The sequence below is a fragment of the Dreissena polymorpha genome, chromosome 4, assembly GCF_020536995.1.
Source record: "Dreissena polymorpha isolate Duluth1 chromosome 4, UMN_Dpol_1.0, whole genome shotgun sequence".
In the NCBI taxonomy this organism is placed as follows: domain Eukaryota; kingdom Metazoa; phylum Mollusca; class Bivalvia; order Myida; family Dreissenidae; genus Dreissena; species Dreissena polymorpha.
Genome location: NC_068358.1, coordinates 135747198 through 135760621, shown reverse-complemented (window position 1 = coordinate 135760621; position 13424 = coordinate 135747198).

Below are 13424 nucleotides of genomic sequence, written 5' to 3'. Positions count from 1 at the left end.
TGTTATTTTTTTTTGTTGTTTTGAATCCTTTATGAGATACAAATTGTTTTCTTGTATAACGTTTTCAAATTTTACAAACGAAAAATTAACATTCTTATAGTTTAGGACATTAAAAACCACGGTTTATTCTCAATTTTCGTACATAAACAACAAACAATAATTTTTCATTATTTTTCTTTTGCTAGTAAGCAAATAGTTCCGAGATAGCAAATAGTTCCGAGAAACACTTAAATTAAACTTATTTTGTTTTGATATTACTTAATCAATTAATATGATATTATTAACGTTTGATTTGTGACAAAGTTTGGTAGAAAAACGAACAGTCAAATTCTTAGATCTTAAAATTTGCACAAGTGCCTTGTTGACAAAACACTAGAGTATTGAAATTTACATACAGTAAAGTATCGAACACTCTTTTAGGGGAAACCACTATCGCCACTGTAATGTCAAATTCCTTGACAGTTACTTCCCTTATTAAACTGCGTTTCCAGACAAAGCCAGTAGATTCGACGAAGAATAATTCATTAATAATGCAATAAGTATAACAAATAAAACGTATTTCAGACTTAAATAAAACAAACAGCGAAAGTATCTTTAATAAAACAAACAGCGAAAGTATACTCCGCTTATTTCCGCTGCTTTTTGGACAGTTAGTACGTATATTTTGGTAAAGAAGTATTTTGAATATCTAGTACAGCCATTGTTTTGCTCTATCACAAACTAGATGAAAAAATACTGTTGGAACTATAGAGTTTCCTTTTTATTTTCTTACGGCCATTCAAGGCTATTGTGCATATATGGTAACGTTAAAAGGCATGCAATACATAAAAACTACATTAAATGATAAAGTATGTTTATACCATTATATTTTACTACACATGGAACAATTTGAGAGGAAAGAAAAACTAATTAAACCAACAATCAAATGCTTAATTTTACATTACAACACCAATATACATAACCCACAATATAAGACGCTGGTGACTTTTGATTTCGATTACTTTCTTTACTTTATTGACGCTGAAAAGTCTTTTGTTTACAAAGTACTTCAAATTGTAATAAGTCAACAGATATAAAGTTGATCAAAGGTATACTAGAGTATACTACTTCAATAAAAAAATGTATACTGCTACCACATATCACGATTAAATTTTAAATCAAATTCTTTCTTAACGCTTACTTGTAAACAAAAACTCCAGATTTTATATTCTTTTATGTTTGGTCATGAGTCATAAAAGAATTGTTGATGAAGCAGAGATAAATATATATGGTTCGTTTTCAATTTAAAATGTAGTAAACATGGAATAAACGTGGCTGCAGCAAGTTCAGTGATGTAACCCACAATTTATGGCAAATTGAAGTAAAATATATATACATAGTAGATTGATAGTGATCTGACAAACACAAATAAGCTTTATACAATTCAAAATGACATCATATACCGTTAGTCTTATTACATTGCTCTATTCAAACGATCATATTATCATATATAGTTGTATTTATATGATATTTTTATGGTTGAAATTGTACTTGAGTGAGGATCAAGAGTTAGGAAATAAGCGGTATGATAAACTTGTTTTTTTACACGTTTGTTTTTATAACTTTTTACTTAAATTTAAAAACCTGTGTAATGTTTGTCTTTGGTGACTTTCATTATGTACACTTTTGTTTTTTAATTAAGTAACTCATTTATTTTGTTATTCCATTCTTAGAAGATCAAATACATGAGTGTAATTGTAAATTGTATATTCAATGCTGTCGAATGAATATTTAACCTACTGAAGCGTGGCCATGCGTTTTCCCCCAAACACTTTATATTCGGATCCGTACTATTCAATAATTAATTTAAAAGTAGTCGTTTATGAGCAATCATAGTTTACATTGAGAAAAATTGAAACGATTAAGAAAGTGAGTTTTTATTGTACTTTGTGTTTTCGCGTAGATTTCATGAATAATCTAAAATTCGTGTACTGTGACACGTCAGAGTAGCCAAGCGGTTAATGCGGGCTGCTTTTGTTCCAGACGATCCGAGATCGAATCTTTTTGGGGTTAAAATTATAAACATATATAAAAGGTTATTATTATTATTATGTTATTATTTTATTTTATTTTTTATCATTTTGTCTTTAAGGGCATATAACAGCCATTACTCGTGTAGGAATCGTCTAGTAGACAATACAAGTTGACAGTCGTCATGAAGAGGTACTCACTTCCGGTCGTCATATTTTGAATACAATTGATTTAGTGTACTTCATTCTAATGCATTTATGCCATCCACCCTTAAACATTTTGATCTGGATGTCTTATATGCTGTCATTCCAGTTTTTATTCCTCCTATAATCCATATTAGAATTTAAGATATAGCGGAATTGAAGGGGGGGGGGGGGGGGAGGAACTTCAGCTAAAACAGCGCAATTCAGTCACTAAAAAATTACAAAGTTGAACATCTAACGATTTTTCACGAAAAAAAATCACCCTGCGCTGTTCCCTCCACCTCCTTTCGTGTTTAAGTCTGGCTAAATCCCCTCTTATATGGAGTGTTCAGCAGTTCAGATACTGTCTTGAATTTTAAACGTTAACAATACCGAAACCTGTAAGAATAACATAAAACATGTCTCAAAAGCTTTTCGACTTCATAGTTTTTCTTGAAACCGGCGGATGGCGTTTTCAGTCAGCATTTATATAGATTATTCGAAATCACTAAACTTTGAGTGACGACAACTGAGGTTAAACGTTAATAGTTTAGTCAATTGATATTCAGTTATTTTATTCCTCTTTTACAACGACGACATTGAACTGCTTTTAAATTCACATGCCAAATGAATTAAGCTTATCACGTGACTAGCAAATAGCGACATTAGTTTATGCTCGATTTGCGTGTCAGTTAAAATTGTTGCTGTATGTAATGGTCTTGGTTGTTGTGATCATGGCTTAATCATGGTAACCGTTTGTCGTACATAACGAAGTATTAGAAACACATTGAATGATTTTGTTTCGACAGTTTTGGCCCAAAACAATGGATGTCGATTAATGTTATTTTCATTCTTAATGGTACAAAATTGTATGTGATTCTGCAATAAAACGAGTATATAATATTTATACATGGTGTTAAACTTTTAAATATCTGATTTAATCATGCGCGCTTTAATAATGATCAACTTTACCATGAAGTTCGCGCAAATAGTAACAACTATCCAATACCATGTCATTTTTACCGAATATATAATCATTTGGCAAACTTGGATACACGTTTTTAAACAGACCATGTACCAAGCGTCTAGAGCATTGGACCCGGCAGAGAAATTTACATATTTGCATTTGATTTCATGACTCAGACATTTACGCGTGTTGATCTGGTATAATTTTTACTATGTCACCATAAATCACACCCCTGGTCGTTTAAAAGAAACTCGAGCGACTTTCGCTCGTTGCAGGTGAGGGATTTCAAAAACCAATTGAAAGTTTGAGGAGCAGGTGATTACACGGCACGTGCCAAAAATACCAACGTAGTGATAATAATCATAAGCTCCGAGTGTGATTGTAAAATGACTATCCGTATAATAGTTATCACACTTTCTTTCACACCATCATATACTTTATCTTAATACGAATTCAATACTAGCGAAAGGAGCCGGTATCGGAATCGGGATACACTTCTCGTTGCTTGGAAATAAAAATTATAGCCTTTCAAGTATTTTTGGGGCATCAATATTAAACTTCATAACTAGACGTGTAGTTAAAATAAGCTTGTACTTAGCAATTTACTTAAAAAGAATCATGCACTACTGTACTTGTCTGAAGATAATATGATTCGAATATATGTTCTGGCTATTCGCCGGACGTCAATACGTCTGTAATTTACGAAAGCTATATATATATATATATATATATATATATATATATATATATATATATATATATATATATATATATATATATATATATATATATATATAATAAAACGCTTTTATTAAATTGCCGTAGCTTTCGACCTCTTGGTCTTCTTCAGCGGCGTTTATTTGTGAAGCATATCATGTTTAGCGGAAGTGACGTTATATTATTGAACGTTACATTGCGCGCCATTTTTATTAGTCTTTTGTGTTTAGTCCATATGATTTGAATGTCCTCAATTTACGCTTCCAAAGTTGTTCGATGGTCATCCGGTACTCGTCGATCCATTTAATTTTTCGAGTCCCATGACCCGGAAGTCCGCGACGCTGTGGCCGTTCGTGTAAAAGTGCTCGGCAACCGGGTCATTGTGTTGAGTCCGTATCCGGGACAGGTTAAGGAGATGTCGCTGGTACAGGGTATCTCCAGTTTCCCTTACGTATACAAAAGTCTTTCTTCGTTCGCAGTGTACAGCGTAGACTACCGGTACATTGGTGGATTTGCAGGTGACCTTGTTCCGCACATTGTAGCTTTTGCCGGTGGTATCGCTGAACTTTTCGGCCTCCATCATGTACGGACAGATTGCGCACCTCTACGCCTCACAATATATATATATATATATATATATATATATATATATATATATATATATATATATATATATATATATATAAACTTTGATGATAAAAGAAACTCTTTAATGATTAAAGAAACTTTGTGTTGTTTTGAAACTTTTTGTGAATTTACGTTGACAGAAAAATTGGCTTGGTCTGTAATTTGTACTGATCGGTAACACTATTTTGCATTAAAGGTTTAACACATGACATACAAATCGATAGCACTGATTTTGTTATACTATTTCCAATGTCACTCAAAATTTTATACAAAGTAATGATATTCATCACTTATACTTCTTTTGGACTTGCACATGTCATTTCCCTGCGGGAACATTAATTCCGGTTACGCTACCAATCGCAATTAGAAAATGGTTGTTTTCTACAATAAAAAAATCTTCAAAAAATTACTCGGCGTTAGTCAATCATACGTTTTTTTTCACAGGCATGCATTTGCTGCTTCTGCACTAATACTGGTCTAACTAAGTCGGTAATTAAACATGTGCTGTTTTTTGAATAGTTTGAATAAGTATAAATCTTAAATCAGTCAGTTTATGATATACTATAATATTTATTTATGTTTTCATTATAAAATTTAACTCATTTCGTGGATATAATTATTTTAGTTCGATGGATAATTTATTTCACATCTAATCGTTGCCTGGTATGATATACCAATACCAAACATCCATCATTTGCACGATGTCCTATCATATTCAATATTCGCATGTATTACAAATTGCTAACCTTTATTGCGCTCGTCTTGTACCTTATTTCTTCAGACTTGTAACAGTGATGATTTTATTTAGCCTTCATTTTGACTGATTGTCCGACGTATATGAACCATATACATGGTCATAAAAATATATTTAAAACCACTGAGACTTTGCAAAATAGAACATTAACGGCATCAACAATCACGGAACTTCAATTTGAATATCAAAAACGGAACACACGTCTCTTTTATAGCCATGGTATGGGTCGGGTTCATCTAGTGAACGATGGAAGAGGTCAGTCGCCATGAAGTTCAACTCATTTCCGACCTTCACAGTTTCTATAGCAAATAATCGAGGATTCAACTTGGCGAACACACGACTATACAGAAAGTAATCGCTATTCACATTGCATTGAATATAATGCATTTCTACTATTTGCAAACAATTATTTCGTTTGAACGTTACGCTTGATGTTGTCAATGCAAAAACGTCTGCTTTTAAATATTTAACATGGAAATCAATACATATAATAAATCCGCCAAAGTGATACATGTGTATCATAAAGAAAATATCGAATCTTAATGAACTATTCTCAAATTAACCCTTTTCTTATTTGGCATTGTCGTTTTACTTGTATTCGAAATAAGGAACAATAAGCGAAACATATTGTTGCGAAAACGTGAGTGTATGATTTTGCGACTATAAAAAGAATCTTACACTGAACAAAATGTTTCATATTGTACGATCCTTATAAGTAACAGAATGATGATATCTCAGATTGTATTTATTGTTTAGGCCTACCACGAGGTGAATTTATATTTTTGGGAATACAAATCAGAAAACGTATGGCAAATATCGAGCAGAGTACGTCTGAATATGTTGTACGAATATTACCGTATCTTCACAAAAACCACATATAAAAACATTTTTGACACAGCAATGTACTGGTAAGAGTAATTTACCTCTTTAAAGAGGGTTATACCTTCATATCCCTTAACAGTTACCGCCTTTTGCCAGAATTCAAAGGTAAAGGACAATAAGTGGAATGGAACAGAATACACGCTTCACCAAAAAGATATAACGAAAAACTATTAATTTTATTATGGGTATACAACATGAAACAGTTATGGAAAACGGCCTGAGAATGTACAATTTAACAGTTAACGAAAAAATCGTTCTGGTATAGTCTTATATTCATGGCTGCTTCCAAAGTAAAAACGTAAGTTTAGAGTGCTGGTTATGTTTTAATATAGTTCTCCATTTATAAGTATACAATAAAAACAATAGATGGACCAAACAAACAATATGGACTGTATATTCATATCAAACGCACTAAGATGTACGTAATTGGGCGCATCTTAACTTGGTATTTGTTTACTTGGGCGCACTAAGTCTATAATTCCATTTATTAACAGCACTTCAAACTGTAATAAGTAAACAGTATAAAATTTCATCAAAGGACTACTGTGTTGAGTTCATCCCACAAGTCACAACACATTTATAACATGTACGTGTCAAATAATAAACGCGAACTTTACGATATTGTCTGATTTAAGTGCGGTCACGAATTTCGCCAAATTGCCAAACATTTAAAAAAGTATAAAGACCTAGTTATTCCTTAAAGCTCATGTTTTCCATATCATTTACAAAACGGAAGAAGATATCAAACTGGTATTATTGTTATGATTTTTTGAATAGATGATATCCAGTAAAGTACCACAGCATATCTGGACCGTTTCACGAGACGATATGTCATCTTTCTCGACAAAACTACATGTAATGATGACGTCAGCTCGGAATCGATATGTTCTGAACTCTGAATTATTCAGTGGTCATAACAGCGGCCGTTTTAATTGTTTTGTTTAAATGATATCAATACACACAGCACTGCAATCTTGTTATGGCATGATATGTTACCTGTTGTTTAAAGAGGTTGAAGTGGTGTGATAATGGTGATTGTGATCAGCAGCGATTATCGTGTGTGGTGTGCTTGCTTCATGCAAGTCTTCGTGTGCGTGTTTCGAAGTTTCTTCTGCGACTAAGGCTGCATAATTTGAGAACTCAAAGTGTTTCCAAGAATCCTACCTAATTAACTTGCTAGACACGAAAGTTGGGAAGAACGTAACATATTTCTGCATTTAGCAGCAATTTGTGTTCTAATGAGAGACATCTTATATTGTAAAGGTCTAGCGCTGTTTGGAGAAATCCGAAGGAAACCCAACCTCTCCGCTAATGTGACCACTTACCCAGCACACATACGACAGGAACTTGGATTGTAATCAGTTGCCTAGGTTAGCCGTGCTTTTACGGCTTTTACAAACCACTCAACGGACAGCCGGGTTGATTGTTATTTAAACAATGATATGTAATTAGTTTAGTTATACAAGTATAAATCTGCTCTCCTATTTTGCCACGGGTTAACGTAAACTACACTAAGAATATAAAACAAGTACACTTTTTAACAATGCACTTTCGTGGGTTCAGGGTCTATCCACAGGAGGAAAACCCCTAGTATTATTTTTTTTCTATATATATGCTGTAATAGAAAGTTTCAATTATAGCACATATATATAAATACAAAAAATAACAAAATACTATGGGCTTCCCTCCTGTGTGTATATCAAAGTGCTCATTATAAGGTATTAACAAGGTTGTTTTAACACATAATACACGGAAGATAAGTTTTGCTTTTTCTAAAAGCACTCTATAACATCATTTTGAATATGGACAATGTAATTTATGGTGCTTTTGAAACCAGGGTCTGGATCGGGTTCATGTCGTGGACGATGGCAGGGGTCAGACGCTATGAAGTGGTACTCATTTCCGCGCGTATTATTTTGAATGAAAATTAATCTAGTGCACTTCATGCAGAGAAAACGTTGTCTATAAAGTATAACATTCATTCCCCGTTTTTTGAATGCATTATTTTTTTCTTAGACTGGTTAAAACTTTATTGGATTTTAATTTCGCACCAATAAGTGCAAAAGAAGCAAAAAAAAATGCCTCCATTTTTGAATGAAGTACGCTTACAGTCAGCATGGCTTTATACAATTGTACGACATGAAATGTTCAATGCAGACAACCGAATGTGACACTTTTATGTTAACACAACACTCTTTAATACTGTGTGAGCTATTATTGCATTTACTTGCTTGTACCGTGAAACATCGAATGAACAAACTTACGGGTAAACAGTTAAAAATAAATGAAAGTATTTGTTTATAAGTCGACATAAAATTCTGAAAATGAAAATATCACATAAATTTACAGACAATTTACTTTTTGACTTGTATTACTTTTCAGGATTTATAACCCGTTCGGGAGTCGCTGTTATCGGCTTTATGGCTCTTATGATTACGGACATCTCAACAAGACCATATTGCATGAATGACAAGTTTTCGTTGACGATTTTAACGAATTAAACGATGAAATCCAACCCCCACGTCAATATGATTGTTTAGTTAAAAGCCAATATACTTTGAACTCGTTCTTCTGTATAACAGTAAAAAGGAATATTTCCAATATTTCGATCTCAATTACTTTCGGCATTTTATTATATTGGTTTATGTGTAATTTGTTAGACTGTACTAATAAAAGTTTTTCCGAGATTTAAAATGGTTTTGACGCATTGTATTGAACACAGGTGGTTAGAGTGTGGCTTTGATATAAATTAATAAAACCATCGGTTCGAATGAAAAATAATCAAATTATAACGAAAAATGAATTTATCTGAAAAAACTAATTTCACTGTCAAATATAAATATAACAAGGTATTCAACTCAAAATGACCCGAAAACAGAGCGCATCACTTTTAGCAGTCATAACTTCATCAGTTGTGCAGAGATTTCCATGAACTAGGTCTTATTCAACGCAGAAATGAATTTCCATTCTTGAAACGTACTTATCGTGAAATATGTTTTCAAATGCTAGGTCAAATTGTAAGAAATAACACGATACACAACTTGAATCGGGCCCGATCGATTGCGAGTAGGTCACGTGAGTTGTGTATCGTGTTAACCTGTGAAACATTATTGACATGGTCATCGATCTGCTGCTGATAGACACCTATCCATATGTTATTATATGATACTTATTATTTATAATGGTGCGTACTCAAAATTGTCGCCATATTTTGTTGCATTGTGTTTCAGGAAACCAGTTAATGTCCACATGTGTTCCCATACATTCAAAACTGGCGACAAATCAGCACGGACACGCTGTATCTACTTGGCCTCCGTAAATACGTGAGTGAGCGAGGTCAGATATTTATCTGCCTGTATGCTGGTATTATTTTGTTTAGCCGTGCTTTATAGTATTTTAGTATAAATAGTATATTATAGTATATCAACCGCGTCATTCGATAAATGGTCACATGCCATATGCGACCAGTGTAGCTACATTCAGGAGTTCAGTCAGGAGCTACCCTGTCCCCTTATCAGACCAAGTAACTGTGGATGACATTATAACAGATATTATACTCATAAATGCGCAGGCTTTTCTGGAGTTACTCTAGTCGCATATGACATAAGACATATTTTCGCATGAGACGGCTTATGTGGTCATTCTGTAAATGTAATACATGTATGAAATGTATTGTTGATCGTTTTTTCATCTTGTATTGTCAACTCTTGTTAAAAGGAGATGTAGCGAAGAGTTTGAGTACTGGAAAATTAATGTGAAGAATAAATAATAACGTTTTTATTTTTAAACTAAATAATGTATAAAATTCTTTTGGAAAATATGTGAGTGATTGGGTTTGTTCTTTGTTATTTGTTTTTGTTTTGAATCCTGTCTGGAAGTCCTTTGTAGTATGAGATGGAAATCTTTTTCTTGTATTACGTTTTCGCATGTTAAAAAAGCAAAATTAACATTCTAATGGTTTATGGCATTAAATACCACCGTTTATACTCTATTTTGGTACATAAACAGCAAACAATAATTTTTCATTATTTTTTTTTGCTATATAGCAAATAGTTCCGAGATACAATTAAATAAAACTTATTTTGTATTGATATTACTTTATTAATTAATGTGATCTTGTTATCGTTCGAATTGCGGCAAAGTATGGTAGAAAAACGAACAGCGGAGTTTTTAGATCTTAAAATTTGAACAAGTGCCTTGTTCACAAAACATTAGAGTGTTTATAGAAACTCTATTTTTAGGGGAAAACACTGTCGCCACAGTAATGTCAAATTCCTTGACAGTTACTTCCCTTATTACATTGCGTTTCTAATAAATGTGATCTTGTTATCGTTTGAATTGTGACAAAGTTTGGTAGAAAAACGAATAGCGGAGTTTTGTGATCTTAAAATTTGACCAAGTGCCATTTTCACAAAACATTAGAGTGTTTATAGAAATTTATATACAGTAATGTATCGAACGCTTTAAAAAAAAACACTGTAGCCACAGTAATGTCAAATTCATTGACAGTTACTTCCCTTATTACCTTGCGTTTTTTTACTTAGCCAGGAGATTCGACAAATAAAAGCACACTTCTAATAATTTATTAATAATGCAATGAATACAACACATACAACATATTTCAGACTTACATAAAACAATTTGATACCTCCTGCGAAAGTATAATCCGCTTATTTCCGCTGCTTTTTTGACAGTTAGTACGTACATTTTGATTAAGAAGTATCTTTAATATCTAGTATAGCCATTGTGTTGCTCTATCACAAACTAGATGAAAAAATACTGTTGGAACTATAGAGTTTCCTTTTTATTTTCTTATGGCCGTTCAAGGCTATTGTGCATATGGTAACGTTAAAAGGCAGGCAATATATATTTACTAAATGCAAGGATAAATTATGTTTATATCATTATCTGTTACTATACATGGCCCAATTGTAGAAGAAAGAAACAACCATCAAATACTAAATTTTACATTACAACACCAATATACGTAACCCACAATAAAAGACGCTGGTGACTTTTAATTTCGATTACTTTCTTGACTTTATTGACGCTGAAAAGTCTTTTGTTTTACAAAGTACTTCAAATTGTAATAAGTCAACAGTAATAAATTTGATCAAAGGTATACTACAGTATACTACTACATTATTCAAATGTATATTGCTACCACATATCACGATTAAATTTTAAATCGAATTCTTTCTTTTTAAACAAAACTCTAGATTTTATATTCTTTTATGTTTGGTCATGAGCCATAAAAGCATTTTTGATGAAGCAGAGATAAATGTATATGGTTCATTTTCAATTTAAAATGTAGTAAAATGGAATAAACGTGGCTTCAGGGATGTAACCCACTTAATTTATGGCAATTTTTGGCAAATTGTAGTAAAATATAAATACATAGTAGATTGATAGTGATCTGACAAACACAAATACGCTTTATTCAAATGACGTCATATTCCGTTTGTATTATTACATTGCTCTATTCAACGATCATATGTAGTTGTATTTATATGATACAGTTATGGTTGAAATTGTACTCAAGTGAGGATCAAGAGTTAGGAAATTAGCGGTATAATAAACTTGGATTTTTTTACACGTTTTTTACTTAAATTTAAAAACCTGTGTAATGTTTGTCTTTGGTGACTTTCATTTAGTACACTTTTAAAAATTAAATCACCCATTTGTTTTGTTATTCCATTCTTAGAAGATCAAATACATCATTGTAATGGTAAATTGTATATTCAATGCTGTCGAATGAATATTTAACCTACTGAAGCATGACCATGCGTTTTCCCCCAAACACTTAATATATGGATCCGTACTATTCAATATTTAATTATATTTAAAAGTGGTCGCTCATGAGTAATCATAGTTTGACCTTGAAATAAATTTAAACGCTTGAGTAATTAGGTTTTTATTGTACTTTGTGTTTTCGCGTAGGTTTCATGAATAATCTAAAATTCGTGTACTGTGACACGTCAGAGTGGCCAAGCGGTTAATTCGGACTGCTTTTGTTTCAGACGAACCGAGTTCGAATCTTTTCTGGGTTAAAATTAAAAACATATATAAAAGGTTACTATTATTATTATGTTATTATTTTCTTATTTTCCATTTTTTCCCTGTGAACTGGTGTCTTTACGGGCATATAAAAGCCATTACCCGTGTCAATACAAGTGGCCAGTCGTCATGAAGAGGTACTCACTTGCGGTATTCATATTTTGAATAAAATGGATATATTGTACTTCATTCTAATTGCACTAATGCCATCGACCGTTAAATCTTTTGATTTGGATGTCTTATATGATGTCATTTCATTTCTAATTCGTCATATAAGGAATTTAAATAAATCGGAATGGTATGTGGAGGTAGTTTAGCTTAAACAGCGCAATTCAGTCACTTGCAATTTACAAATTTGACCATCCAACGAGTTTTCACCTATTTTAGTCTGGCTAAATCCCCTCTTAGATGGTGTGTTCAGCTTTTTATTAACTATCTCGAATTTTAAAACGTTAACAATACAGAAACCTATGGGAACAACATAAAACATGTCTTAAACCTTTTCGACTTTAAAGTTTTTCTTGAAACCGGCGGATGACGTTTTTCAGTCAGCATTTATATAGATTATTTGAAATAACTAAACTTTGAATGACGAAAACTGAGGTTAAACGTTAATAGTTTAATCAATTGATATTCAGTTATTTTATACCGTATATACAACGACGACATTGAACTGCTTTTAAATTCACATGTCAAATGAATTAAGATGATCACGTGTCTAGCCAATAGTGACATAAGTTTATGCTCGATTTGCGTGTCAGGTAAAGTTGTTGACGTATCTAATGGTCTTGGTTGTTGTCAATATGGATTAATCAATAGTAACCGTTTGTCGGAAAGAACAAACCATAAGAAACAATTGAATGATTTTGTTTCGACCGCTGTGGCCAAAACATAAGATGTCGATTTATGTTATTTTCAATCATAACATGTACATTATTGCATGTATTTCTGCAATAAAATGAGTATATATATATATTAGACATGAAACTATTAAATATCTAATTTAATCATGCGCGCTTTAATACTGATCAACTTTAACCATAAAGTGCGCGCACATTGTAGTAATTATCCAATAACATGTTGTTTTTTTCACCGAATATGTAATCATTTGGCAAACTTGGATACACATTTTAAAAGAAACCATACAGACCATACTATATTATGTGAAAAAATACACGGTATGTGTAGCTAGTATGCATGCTATATGAACCAAACTTCTAGAGCATTA